At 33.1% G+C, this 14,516-nt stretch overlaps 1 long non-coding RNA gene across 2 annotated transcripts in view; it reads left to right on the top strand.

Annotated features, from left to right (window-relative positions):
- The first annotated feature begins 7,599 nt into the window (after window positions 1-7,599).
- Window positions 7,600-14,516, top strand: part of LOC141486095 (uncharacterized) — a 34,683-nt gene continuing 27,766 nt past the window's right edge. The window contains exons 1-2 of one of the 2 annotated variants that reach the window (XR_012467644.1): window positions 7,600-7,743; window positions 7,798-7,946. This is a non-coding gene — a long non-coding RNA (uncharacterized lncRNA). Of the gene's footprint in view, window positions 7,744-7,787; window positions 7,947-14,516 lie in introns of both variants that reach the window. The other variant, XR_012467645.1, reaches the window with a different exon arrangement.

Genomic DNA, 14,516 nt, shown 5'->3' with positions numbered 1-14,516 from the left:
ACGCATTTTGATCGATTGACGGGCATAAGTATAATAAAAGATGATAATGATGATAACAATAATAATAATAATATTTGCTAAAAAAATCAGTACTGAAAAACCAATTGCGTCTCCTTCTCATTAAAACTCCCTCCGTATCTTTTGTAATTACTATATATTCCAGTAGATTTCTGTTAATTTTAAGATCGGTTAATATACCGGCGACAAGTTTATATCAAATCAAATAAAAAATGTACTTTATTGTCTAAGAGGAAAAACTCTTGTTGACAGAGCATGGTTCACATGTACACTTCAATAATAGTAAATGCCTCTTAATTTGTCAGTGTTTCATATAAAATGGTTGAAACAACAAAAGATATACATATATCTTTAGTCTAGTTGTAAAATAAGAACAAAACTTGTGAGTAACAATTACTACATCTCACGATAAAATCACAATTGAATATAAAACGCAGGTAATTTCATCTTATAGGAATATACTGAAGCTACGATTAGCTCAAGATACTGTCACTATAATATTCCTGCAGGCTGTAGTATCCTTTAACGGTTTTTCGAAAGATTGTCGGCCGTGGTATATTTTTTATTTCAATCGACAGATGACTGAAAAGTTTTTTTACTCTCAAACATGACAGAATTGTTTGTTGAAGTTGTTATTGGTTGCGGTAGGGGTGTCTACAGCCTGCAGGCTGTAGTATCCTTCAGTTGATGATTTTTTAACGGTTTTTCGAAAGATTGTGGGCCGTGGTATATTTTTTATTTCGATCGACAGATGACTGAAAAGTTTTTTACTCTCAAACATGACAGAATTGTTTGTTGAAGTTGTTCTTGTTTGCGGTAGGGGTGTCGTTCTTTTGACGAGTATTATATCGTCTATCATATTGGATTGTTTCTTATGCATCAAGCATACTGTCTTGAGGATAGATATACTTTATAGGGTCAAAATTCTATGTTTTGAAAAAAGCGGTACACAGTGATCTCTGGATTCAGCTTTTTCTTAAGGAAAGAACACAAGCACTACAGGAAAATCCCTAAGAGCGGTGCCTGTGCGAAAGTACCGATTCACGTTGGATTGGAATCGCTGGAGAATAGATTCATTAGCAAAAATGTTTTTCGGAAGTTTATTCCACATACACCAGATCTCCAAAAGCAGTGAAGTTCGGGGTGTACAGAGTTGAACCTCAGAACGATAAGCAGCCATAATCCGTCGCGTATTTCTGATATGTACCACTCTTGGTGAAATCAAGTGTGCCAAGTCACTTGAACACCTCCCGTGAAAGTATCTATAAAAGAAAGACAAATCTCCAACCGATGTTCCAGACTATCAAGATTGCAAGTGATGTTCGAGTCTCCAAACAAGCAAAAGGCTTTTTTCTGTTCATATATATTCAAACATTGTAATTGAATGACCGATTGGATTTAAATAGATCACCATTATTGAACTTGTTTTTTTTTGGATGAAGTACGTATTATAATAATGACGTAGAATTGATGTAATATTCTTTAGATAATCATATTTGAAGATGTACCTTACGTATATGAAAGTTATAGGTGTTTTAGGTAATTTGATCAATTGAGTATCTAAGTAGGTATTCTCAATTGTGATTATGTGAAGTATACAAATATCAGAGTAAGAATTAACTCATAGTGTACGTAATGAACTACGAAAAAGCTACACATCTGATAGAAACATGTCGTGATATATTCTTTAATTAAAGTTTGTGAATAACAAATCGTAAAGTGTAGTTTATGAAAATAGTTTCATGTATACTGATGATGGTGAGGCGGAAATAGGAATACAGTTTGTTTGAAAGTGGTTGACAATGTTTCATAATGAGTTTTACTAGTTAGCACTTCCATTGACATCCATATCCGTGTTAGGAATCACACGTAAAAAGGTAAGACCTTGTTAATCCTTAGCTCGCACAAGTTTCGACTTCTGAGGGATGTCGTTCATAGGGGTGCGACAGCTGGTTAACGGAGAAACAGATTTTAAACAGTTTTTTTTTCAACAGATTGACATCCATATGAATCTAATTTGATTCAAAATCTCTGAAATACCAAATGAAATCAAAATAAATAGCTGAAATATTAATTAAATTGAGCGGTCAACTCCCGCTAAATTGGAGAAGCGGAGGGAGGGCAAAATCAAAAGTATTCGAATTACCTATAAATAGTCATCACTTGAAGTCAGTTATGGATACTAACAATCGAAACGTCCTGAAACAACATGGTTTAAAATCTTTTCAATTTCATTTTAGTATGTTTAATTTTCCATTTTTTTGCTCATTTTCATTTTATTGCAATGCCATTTCACGTTCCATTATTCATTATAGTTGCTATTTTTAGCTATTCATTTTAATTTCATTCAATCTTTCAGAAATTTCAAATCAGATTAGAATCATATTAGACAATGGAAGTTCGAACTAATAAAATTCAGGAATACAGTGCCCAGCGAAAAATGTCAATAACTTTTCATCTAGACATAATTTTAATAGGTATGCGACGCTAACTTATTGCAATACATACAGAGATGACGATGGCATTGAAAAAGGATTTCAAAAAAATCTCAGTTCAGCTAACTCCGGAAGCGCATTAAATAGAAAGATACGCCTGAAGAAGCTATGGCATAAATGAAGTGTTTCTTGATTTAAATAGAATTGTTAACAATAAATATAGTACTGAAACAGACTACATAACTATGAGAATCAAATAAAATGGAACACCTGTCTGAAATGAATGACATTGTATTTGGTTTTGCCTGGGGACTCAAATATAGACGGAAATGAGAAAACAAATAATTGGGCTAAAGTGGGTACCATTCTTAAAATTCCAAGGAATATTAAAATAGATCTACTTCCAATTATAAAAAAAAATATTTCAATTTATCATTTTTTTGGTTGTTGCTTGTATGTTTTTTTTTGTAATTTCAGTTTTTTGTTTGATAAAATTGTTATTTTCGCTTAATCTTTTTAATTTGTTTCAGGGATTTCAAATCAATTTATATTATATTAGACAATGGAAGTTCGAACTGATAAAATAGGTATTTGTTCATTGTAAATTTTGAAATTGTTAGCATACATCACTGAAAATATTAGTCTCACAGTTGTTCTTCAGAATGGTAATATTTAGATTTTCCAACACAAAACACTCCAGTTTTGTATTATTTATATTTTGAAGATTTTTATCTAATCTCTCCAGAAAAGCTTTGTAGTTCTCTATTGGTGAACGATACATGCCACATAACAGGATGTTAATTTGTGATAATTTTAATTCAATGTATGAATTTTCAGGATCTTTTTTGACAATTTCGTAATCCATATTTTTTCCAAAAATATTCCTATACCACCCCCACGTTTCAGCCTTGAGTAATACATAGAATTGAAATTCTTGAAATTGTAAAAGAGTTCTTCGGCTTCACTCATCCATGTTTCGGAGATTATTATCACATTTGCTTTAATTACGTCATTGATAATTTTCATTTCATTGATCGGGCATTTAAATGAAGAATTTTGAGATCATATTTTGCTACGGTATTTAAAAATTGAGTGGTATTCAAATACTTCTATATTATGTTTATTCCTCCTTCAGAGTATTCGGTTGAATTCGATTAATAACTATTACCTATCAATTTGAGAAAAGTACTTGCTTTCTTGGTACGAGAAATATGTTCATATTCCTGGCTCCTCCGCCAATTCACACTCTCTCAAAAACAAATTTATTTTCAGTAGAATACAAAACGGGACAAAGCCAAAAAGAGTATTCATAAATGATGATGGAAATAACAATAAATGATTTGATTGTTATGAATAATATGCAATATCGTGTTATGAACAGTTAATAATCAAGTGCAGTGCATTTTATAATAGTTAGATATGAAAACGGTGATTGTATGAACGTTCGAGAGACGTGGTGAAGGTTGCGGTGCAATTAGAAACAATGTCAATTTCTATTGATTTGGATATAGAATTGTAGGATTTACAACACCTATTCAGGGGAGAATTCACATAGTAATTAGATTTACTTTGATTTGTTTTGAGCTGCCTCTCAAAAGTTTGAATGTGAAGTAGTCAAGATTATTACGGTACATTTTACATTTTTGTGGCATCTTTTCTTTTCCCTGAGAGTCTTTATAGTATGTGCACTAAACCAAAAAATTCAGATTCAGAGTTTTGCCCCTCGATTCATGGGTTATGCGCATGAAGAGGCCCAGGAGTTCCTTCGTTATCTTTTAGACGGTTTACATGATGACGTTCATAGAATTAATGAGAAACACAGGACAATTTTTATCGGTACCTACGCAGTGCTTGGTTTTAAAATTTAAATTCGAAATTTCACAACTCGCACATTTTATTTTAGAACGAGAACAGTTTTTTCTTCATGACAATCGCCACATCGGGAGCAAATTGTTGACTTTCTAACAGTTTCTTGAAGATTAATTGAATCGGCAACATTTGTAGCACAAATGCTACTATCACAGGCATTTGATTTCTGCTAATTGATGAACAATTTTCCTTGTTTTTTTTTTCAACAACATTCCTAAATAGATTTCCATTAACATCAGGAAAAATGGTATATTTGTTTCTGTAAGAAATGTATTTTACGTTATTTATTTTTATGAACTCATTTTTGGCAATGAAAGAGTTTTGTTCTTTTATCTTCAAAAGATAGACCCTACAATTTTGATTTTTGAATTGATTTTTTTCAACTTCTAATATATATAATCATCTTTCAATTTATTTTTGAAGTAGAAGTTTTAGTGAAGTTATGTAAACCTCACAATAGGTTTCAATAATTGCAAACTATCTTTATTCACATTAAAAAAGAAATATAACTTATTGAACAAATTCAGTTTGATGAAATCAAAATGTCTTATACAGCAATTGTAGATTTGTAGATGCATTGCAATAGTGCTCCAGAACGTTAATCTAGTTCAAATGGAGAGTGGAATGCGACTTCACAAAATTATAATCGTGAAAACAATAACTTAGGCCACGTATTAGTGATTATGAGAATGTATTTCACCCTTATTCAGGTGAAGAATTCAAAAGTCATTTCTGGTACCCGTGTTAGGAATCACACGTAAAAGGTAAGACATCATTAATTCTTAGCTCGCACAAGTTTCAACTTCTGAGGATTGTCGTTCGTAGGTGAAGGAAAAACAGATTTTAAACATGATTTTAGTGTCCGACCGAAACTGGTTTTTACGAACGAAACCGAAAACGAATTTCGGCAACGGTCTCAGTTTCGACCGAAACCGAAACTTCCTTACAAGGATTATATTTTGAGGGAAAAATATAAAAAACGATATTATAATCAGTCAGTTTTCATTTTTTCATCTTTAAATCACAACGTTATGCAGTCTTCGACATTTTTACTTATTGATAATCAACATTACAAACCCTTATTTGAAAAAATATCAATTGCATCTTAAAAATACTTAAAATAGGTGAGATGTTTATTTGAGTAGGTGTAGATCATTCTTTTGAATATTATTGATGGTTTTTCAAAAATATTAAACTTAAAATTACCTATTTAGGTTGTTACCTAATATCACAATAGGTACTTAATATTTATGTAATAAACAAAGTAAATCACAAAGTAAGTCTCGAGTCATGACATGATTAGGCATGTGGACGCAGCAAAATGTTTTCGTCGTTTGCATGAAATTCAACGTGCCGAACATTACCGATCACAGCACGGGAACTCCCGAATGCAGTTTCGGTCGTAGTTTTGGCAGGTTTGCCGCCGAAACCGAAATTAAACTGAAACCCGTTTTTTTGCCGAAACTCGACCGAAACCGAACATTCGGTCGGACACTACATGATTTTCTATCACATATCACAATGTAAATTTTGGAAATGATATGTCTAATCGGACACTTAGATTATAATCTAAATTTATGCTACTCTTAAATTTACCTCATTATGTGTAAGTAATTATTTCATTAATTACTTATGAGATTGAATAATGGAATGAGTTAGGAAATTAGAAATGAATTACGAATAACAGATAACATTTATTTCATATTTCAAAAATTGCGACGAAAGATTCTCAAAGTCCACTTCGATTCACCTCTTCACATGAGTCGTTGTGAGCTTGTCGTGAGCGAGAGTAATGACGGTATGAGTGATGTTTTCGATGACCGCGGTCATTACGTGGAACGGTTATAGGAGCATTTTGATTGTTGTGAGCGCTTTGTGGAACGTACGGTATACTGTATACTGTGGCGAAGAGGTGACACGACGTGATTCGATATTCTACGATACCACCTATTGACGGCACAGTATCATAAAATCGCGCTTTAAAATACCATTTCTCGTCCCGTGTATTGATCTATTTTGTGCCATTCCCATTGGCAACACTGGTGTCGGGTGCCATTGTGTGAACTGTGAGCTGCTGAAACTGCTGAACAGTGTTGCCATTTGTAATATAATTATCGAATTGTAACATATTTTTTCCTCAAAATTAAGTCAAATGATAATGTGTAACATAATCGATAATAGTAACATAATTTTTTTGTCTTGGAATGTTTCAACTTTGCAGGTTTTATTCTTACTGTACCAATAAAAAAAATTATTTTTTTTATTTCATTCAATCAGTTTCGACACTTCTTAGCAACCACCATCTATGTAAATATTACCGTACTTGAAAGACCGGCAAACGTCTCTGTCTCTTGTTTCACTGAGCGGAGAATTCACTCAACTACACGTAAAGAAAATTGCAGAAAATCAACCAAAAATTACTGCCATGATATCTAAAAGAGACGAAATTAAGGATCAAGTATGAAGAGCAAAAATAAAAATTGCTGCGCTTTTAGCGGAACACAACTTGCCGATGAGATTTTGTGATCATTTGATTCCTTTATTGATAGAAGCGTTTTCGGATTAAAAAATTGCGCAAGGAATGCAGATGGGAAGAACGAAGGTGACAGGAGTTATAAAACATGTTTTGGCAAATTCACATTTTGTTGAACTAGTTGAAGAACTGAAAGTGAAAAATTCAGCATTTTGATAGATGAATCCACAGACATAGGTTTAGTGAAAACTATTTGTGTGTATACACGGTACTTTGGTAACAAAAATGAAATAACCACGAAATTTTTTAATTTGGTTCAATGTTTCTCAAATCAAAATCCAGCTGAAGCAGAAGCAGGTGCAACAGCAGATGTAATTTATAACAAAATTGAACGTTTATTTGAGTTTGCAAAAATATCTTTTGAAAATATAATAGTTTTTGGCTCTGATGGTGGTAACACTATGTTTGGTTCCAAAAATTCAATAGTGAGTAGGTTGTATGTAAATTTCCCTGGTATTATAGTACAAAAATGCATTTGTCATTCATTACATCTATGTGCTACAATTTTAATGTTACAGAAGATATGATAAGTTCAATAACCTCGTATAAACACGATAAAGATGAAAATGTTGATGTTGATATTCATTTCGATACCAAATAATTTCGGACTAGATTTAGGTTTTTGTGTTATTTTTTTGTTATCTGTTTTTTATTTGATTATACATACCTGAATAGAAATGAGTGCGGCGTTTTTTTTCCAAAACAACAAAACAAAGAGAAATCGATAATTTTGGCAGCTCTGCACGATAATTTTTTCATCAGCTAGTGGCAACACTGCTGCTGAAAGTCTGAAATCCATCATGGCTTCATTTTATGATTAAACCAACTTTTTATTTTATATTTTTCCACTTTTCTTGATTCAACGTCGCTATAGTCAATACTGAAATGGTAAGTATATTCTTGTAACAATTATTTTCTGAAATTTATAGAAGTTTTTTCAAGGTACCACAATGGATATTAAAACTGTGAGGTCAAAGTAAATCATCGAATAAATATCCTATTCTTCCATGAATCAAAAAATTTATCTTCAGTAGAAACTGGAAATTGTTCTTTAGCCTCTTACCATGATTCAAGTGTAAGATCTTCACATGGTATGTTGTTGATTTTTCTATTTTTGGACTTGAATTTTCATTCTTAATGAGAGAACGAAAGTAGATAATTTTATAAATGTGATTTCCATGAAGTCATTCAAATTATGGGATATGGACATACATAATATGATTATTACGGTAACCAAGTGTAATTCCTGTTTCTAATTATTTTCAATACCGAAATAACTTTATGGCAACAATGATTGATCAATACCGAACCACCAAATATTTGAACTTAACACAGATAACAAGTGAGCACTTTCATTTATATGTGACGTTGACCAATTCAGATTTCGGATACATCAAACAGCGAAGTATGATTGTTTTGCATCTGATCCTTCCTCTTTATAATAGTTACATACCAATTAGAAAACCGAGGATTTTCATTTAAATTATCACATCAATACCGAGGCCTACTTAACTCTTAATCATCTCTGAATGACTCTAGGAGTGTTTATAATTGGTAATACATCAAGCTATCTCATAAGAAGAACCTTTCAACTATTTTTTTTAAATTTTTGTGGAGTTTCTTTTGGGATCCGAGAAATGAAAAAAGTCTCTGAGGGACAGATTTAGAGAATACAGTTAATGCAATTCAGGCAGTTTTGCAATCATTTTCATTGATTTGTGACTCGGTGCATTGTCTTGATAAAACAGCACTGTTTTTCTTCAAGTAGGGCTGGTTTTTCGCAATTTACTCTTCAAATGCTATTTAATAGTCGCTGTTGATGGTTTTACCCTTCTCAAGATAGTCAATAAATGTTATACCATGCGCATCCCAAAATACTGATACCACATCCCTACCAGCCGAGTGGTGCGTCTTAGCATGCTTTGGAGTGGGTTCTCGATGTGTAATCCACTCAGATAACGATCCGATCGTTTTGATTCTGGTATGAAATGATGGAGCCATGTTTCACCCATTGTCATTCATCGACGCATATATTCGGGTTTTTTATGGTGGAACAAGAAAATGACATGTATATGGACGAACTCAAGCATTTGAAGTTTAAACCTGTAGAATCTCAAAATTAACATCAAGCGAAAATAAAGGATAATCAAGAAGCCTTATCTGAAATCAGAATAAAACAAAGAAGCCAGAAGGAAAACTCCAAAATCTCCAAAGACATGAAATCTTGAGCACCAGAGGTGAATGGTTTTCTGGTAAGTGATTCAATCAATAGCAGCAACCCAGAAACTTTCTGTGAAGAAACCAACCATGATCTCCTTCTACAGCTTGAACAAGAAACAGAACACAGTAATATATTCTGAAGGAAATGAAATAGAACAACCAACTGATGCATCTCAGCCTTTAAAAGTTGAGTTGAAAACGGTTCTTATTCTAGGGGACGAATACACAAAGGGATTTTCAAATGCATTGAATAAAACAATTGTTAACAATTATCAGATGAATGAAATTGTGAAAGCAGACTCAAAGCTATCTGATTTGACAAAAAATATTTTCTCAGAGATCTTGCAATATGGAATGCTGGACTTTCTAATCATAATGTTCAACACAAACAATATTAGTAATAATAAATACCCGAATAATGACTTCACCAAATATTGCCAGTAAGCAAGTTCACAAATCTTCTAATTGTTATATCCTTGACTAGGTTGGACTTTGAAATAAACGACTTTTACAGTTTTTACTTTATTTTTGTAACACCGACGTGACAACGTGTCATACAATAAACGGAAGCACCAGCTAACTCATCGACACAATGTGACAAGTGTCCACGCTTGCTTTCTGACAAGTGACAAGGTGCGTTCAGAGAACAGGTGTGTTACAAATACACTGAATATCTAACATTTCCTCTCCTACTTTAAAGTTTACAAATTTAATCTTGTGGGAGGTTTTATAACTCTTCCTGATCGAGAAGTATTGGGAGCACTAGTAATAATAGCTTCTGTAGGTTTATCTTCTTTATACTCTAATTGATTTTGTGGTGGTTTGGAAGTTTCTACAGGAAAAGGTACTTCCAAGACTTCCCGTTGACAGGGTGTATTTGAATTTTGACTGTGCCCTGCTATATTGTAAGGGCTAGCAAGATTTGATGTATTCCAAGGAGAATGTGCGAAACTAGTATTATTGAAATTCTCATTTTCCGCAATTTCATGGGTCCTTCGAATATCATTTACATGAGTGAGTTTAATACTATCATCTATTTGCACTAGGTAAGTAGAGGGGCTCATGACCCTTACAATTTTTCCTTTTTGCCACAGTTTACTTTGTTTGTTTTTAACAAATACAAGATCATTGGTATTATAGATTTTGAGCTTTTGGATATCAGACTTGAACTCAGTTGGTTTGTTAAAACAAGATTTCAGTAAATCAAATCTTGTTCGCGGGCGGGTTTTGAATAAACATTCTGCAGGTGATATCCCAGTATCACGTGAAGGAGTAATTCTGTGTATAAATAGAAAGTCTTCAAGACGGTTTAATATAGAGTTTTTACTCAATTCTTTTCCTTTTTCATTAAAAAAAGCTTTTTCCAGTCCTTTTTTTACTGTTTGCACCGATCTCTCAGCGATGCCATTACTTTGTGGATGGTAGGGTGGAGCTTTGACTAATTTAATACTGTTGCATTGGCAGAATGCATTAAATTCTGATGAATTAAATGGTGGACCATTATCCGATACTATCTCCACTGGTAAACTAAACACTGAAAAAATCTGTTTTAGCTTCAAGATTGTTTCTTTGGCATTCGTGCCCTCATTCATTAGTTTGACTTCCAACCATTTTGACCTATTGTCAACCAATATTAAAAATGTATGATTATATTTGTGGAAAAAGTCAATGTTTACTCGGTAAAAGTTATTAGGTGCACTTGGCCAGGGTAGCAACACACTATTATCTGAAAAGTTTTGGGTTGCTTGACATATATCGCAACAACTGATATATTTTTCAATAGCGTCATTTATTTTGGGCCACCAGCAATAGGATCTCATGAGCATCTTAGTCTTGACTATGCCAATATGTTGCTCATGAAAAAGATTTAGTACATCATTATGGAGTTGTTTGGGTATAACAACTTTGTTCCCTACTAACAAACATCCCTTTTTTACAGTTAATTCTAATTTTCTCTTAAAAAATGGTTTTAAACTATCATCTTCAAGAGAATTTGGCCAACCGCTAAGTGTTAAATCCATTGCCTTAGATAATACAACGTCTTTTCTTGTTTCTGCTGCAATAACATTTGAATTCAAAGGAATGTTATTACACAAATTAAATGAAAATAGAGAATCTGATATCTCAGTTCCACTCTTCATGGGTAACCTGGACAAACCATCTGCATTTGGAATTTGACTTCCCTTTTTATGAATAATATCATACTGGTACCCTGATAAGGTTATTGCCCATCTGGTGATTCTTGCAGCAGCCGTTACAGGAATATTTTTATTTTTTCCAAATATAAACTGTAATGGTTGATGGTCACTAACAATTGTGAACTTACGTCCAAAAATATATTTGTGGAATTTTTTTACTCCAAACATAATTGCTAAACTTTCTTTTTCCAAGTTGGAGTATTTTTGCTCTGAGACCGATAATGTACTCGAAGCAAATAAAATAGGTTTATCGTCGCCATTTATTTTATGACTCAAAACAGCACCTACTCCATACCCTCTTGCATCACATGTCATAAAAATGGGTTTACTTGGGTCAAAATGCGTTAAGACATCATCTGACGTGATGAGTTTTTTGCTTTTTTGAAATGTTTCCTCACATACATCAGACCAAATAAAATTGGAATTGGTTTTACATAGATCATACAATGGCTTAAGTTTAGTAGATAGCATGTGCACAAATTTTCCATAGAAGTTAACTAAACCTAAATAGGATTTCAATTGTGTTATATTTTTAGGTGATGGTGCTCCTTTTATACATTCAATTTTTTCACCACTCGGGTGGATACCTACTGAATCTATGGTGTACCCTAAAAACTCAACTGACCGTTCAAAAAATTTGCATTTACTTTGATTGACTTTAACGTTAAATTTTCTCAAGCGACTTAAAACATTCTGTACGTTTTGGTAACACTCTTGTATAGTCTGGCCATGTACCAAAATGTCATCAAGGTAACATTTTGTTTTTGTCAGGCCTGACAAAATAGCATCCATGATACACTGAAATATTCCTGGTGCTGAACTTATTCCATATGTCAAGCAATTGTACCTATATAACCCAATATGGGTATTTATTGTGAAAAGATCCTTAGAGGGTTCACTTATTTGGAGTTGTTGATAAGCTAATTTCAAGTCTAATACTGTAAAATACTTGCTACCACTAAGGCTAGCAAAAATATCAGAAGGCAATGGTAACACACAATGATCAGCATCTACTGCTTGGTTAATTGTCTTTTTAAAATCTACACATATGCGGATTTCACCTGAACTTTTCTTGGGGACTACAACTATAGGACTTGCCCAATTACTATGTGATAGTTTCACTAAAACCCCTGATTTTACCATATCTTTAAGTTCTTTTTCTACTTTTGGTTTGAGGGCAAAAGGCATTTCATATGCCCTGTGAAATATAGGTTTAGCTCCCTCTTTCACTTTGAACTCTGCTTTAAAATGTTTGATAAATGAATTTTTCTTATACTCAAACAAGTCTGAGAAGTTTCTTTTTATATTGGAAATGAGTTCAAGTCTGACATCATTACATACATCATTTACAATATTAGGAACTATACTAGAAACTGAATTCAAAGAACTATCATTACAAACAATAACACTACTATCTAAAACATTTTCCTTCCATTTGATATTCAATACATTTAACCAGTTACGTCCTAATAAGGGTGTGAAATATGAATTAGATTCTAAGACAACTAATGGCAAGGTATACATTTTATTTAAATAACCAACATTTACATCTATCTGACCTAAAATGTTCACTTTTTGTCCTGTAAGAACTCGTAATTTGTAATCAACAGACTCTAATACTAAATTAGGGAATAATTTTCGAAAATCATGATCATGAATTACAGAGCGTACTGCACCTGAATCTACTTCCATAACTACATGTTGGTTATCTATACGAAGCTTTACTTTCAACATTTGACTAAGACTTTTTTTTAAAGACTCAATGGTACACTCACCCACACTTTCACCTAACAAACCCAATTCGAAGCTGTCATCGGACTCTTCACTTTCTTGATAATGATTTACCTCTTCTAAATCATTAATTTTTCCTTTGCACATAGCAGATTTTGCTGTATGGCCTACCTGCTCACAAGCAAAACATTTCCAGGTTACTGCAGGACATTTACTATTGTCATAGTGTGTGCGATTACATCTTCTACATTTTTGTTTGTTGTTGTACAGTGGTCCATTTGCTTGACGATTTCGTTGATGTGTTGGGTTTAAACTTACTTTGGACTTAACAAACATGGATTTTTTTTGGTGTGACTTGTTGAATACCTTATTAATCTGTTCACTTTCAGGGCCCATGACTTTTAACTGTCCTTCTGCTAATTCCATTCCAGTGGCAGTGGTATATGCTTTTTCCAGTGTGAGGTTTTCTTCGGTTAAAAGCCTCCTTTTGATATTTTCTGACTTAAGGCCACAAACTAGTCTGTCTCTGAGCGAATCGTTTAGAAATTCACCAAACTCACAGAATTTAGCAAGATTTTTAAGCCTGGCAACAAAACCTTTTATGTCTTCTTGCTGTTCTTGATGAGCACTGTGGAACTTATACCTTTCAGCTATAACCAACCTTTTAGGACTATAATGTTTTTTTAACTCTGCTACTAATTCATCATATGACTTTTGACTAGGTAAGGTTGGTGCTAACAAATCCCTGAGAACTCCATAGGCTTCACCTCCTATTAATGTTAATAATAGTGCAACTTTTTTCTCTGCATTGGCGATTTCATTACAATTAAATAGTTGCTCCAACCTTTCTAGGTATGAAGATATTTCACCTTCCCTTGCATTGAACTGTTCTATGTTGCCGATTAAGGACATTTCGGTTTCAACTAGACTTTTACACTTTTATATATGTGTATAGATTCGATCTGGCTCGTCGCCAATTAATGTTATATCCTTGACTAGGTTGGACTTTGAAATAAACGACTTTTACAGTTTTTACTTTATTTCTGTAACACCGACGTGACAACGTGTCATACAATAAACGGAAGCACCAGCCAACTCATCGACACAATGTGACAAGTGTCCACGCTTGCTTTCTGACAAGTGACAAGGTGCGTTCAGAGAACAGGTGTGTTACAAATACACTGAATATCTAACACTAATCATATCTGAAAATTGATAATTGTGTTAAAAAATAAAATAAAATTCTTCAAAAAAAATAACTTCAATAGGTCTCTTGAATTTTTAATAGATGGACGAAAAAAGGGTAGTAAATTCAGTATACTGGAAATGGTGAATAACTTTATCTCAAAACCGAAAAGACACATTGTCTTTAAGATCATTACTAATATTGACATCGACCAACAAGCAAATTGCTTTGAAAATGGCGGAGAAACTGGCTCCCAAAAAAATGTATGTTCTGAAGAAGAGCGGTCTTTTTTGGAGAGCAACTTAACACATATTGAACTGACCCAT

This window comes from Leptinotarsa decemlineata, unplaced genomic scaffold, assembly GCF_025532065.1.
Source record: "Leptinotarsa decemlineata unplaced genomic scaffold, Ldec_3_MD MMD2_tig00026347_RagTag_RagTag, whole genome shotgun sequence".
NCBI classification, from domain to species: Eukaryota; Metazoa; Arthropoda; class Insecta; order Coleoptera; family Chrysomelidae; genus Leptinotarsa; species Leptinotarsa decemlineata.
This window is presented reverse-complemented; position numbering and strand designations above follow the sequence as displayed.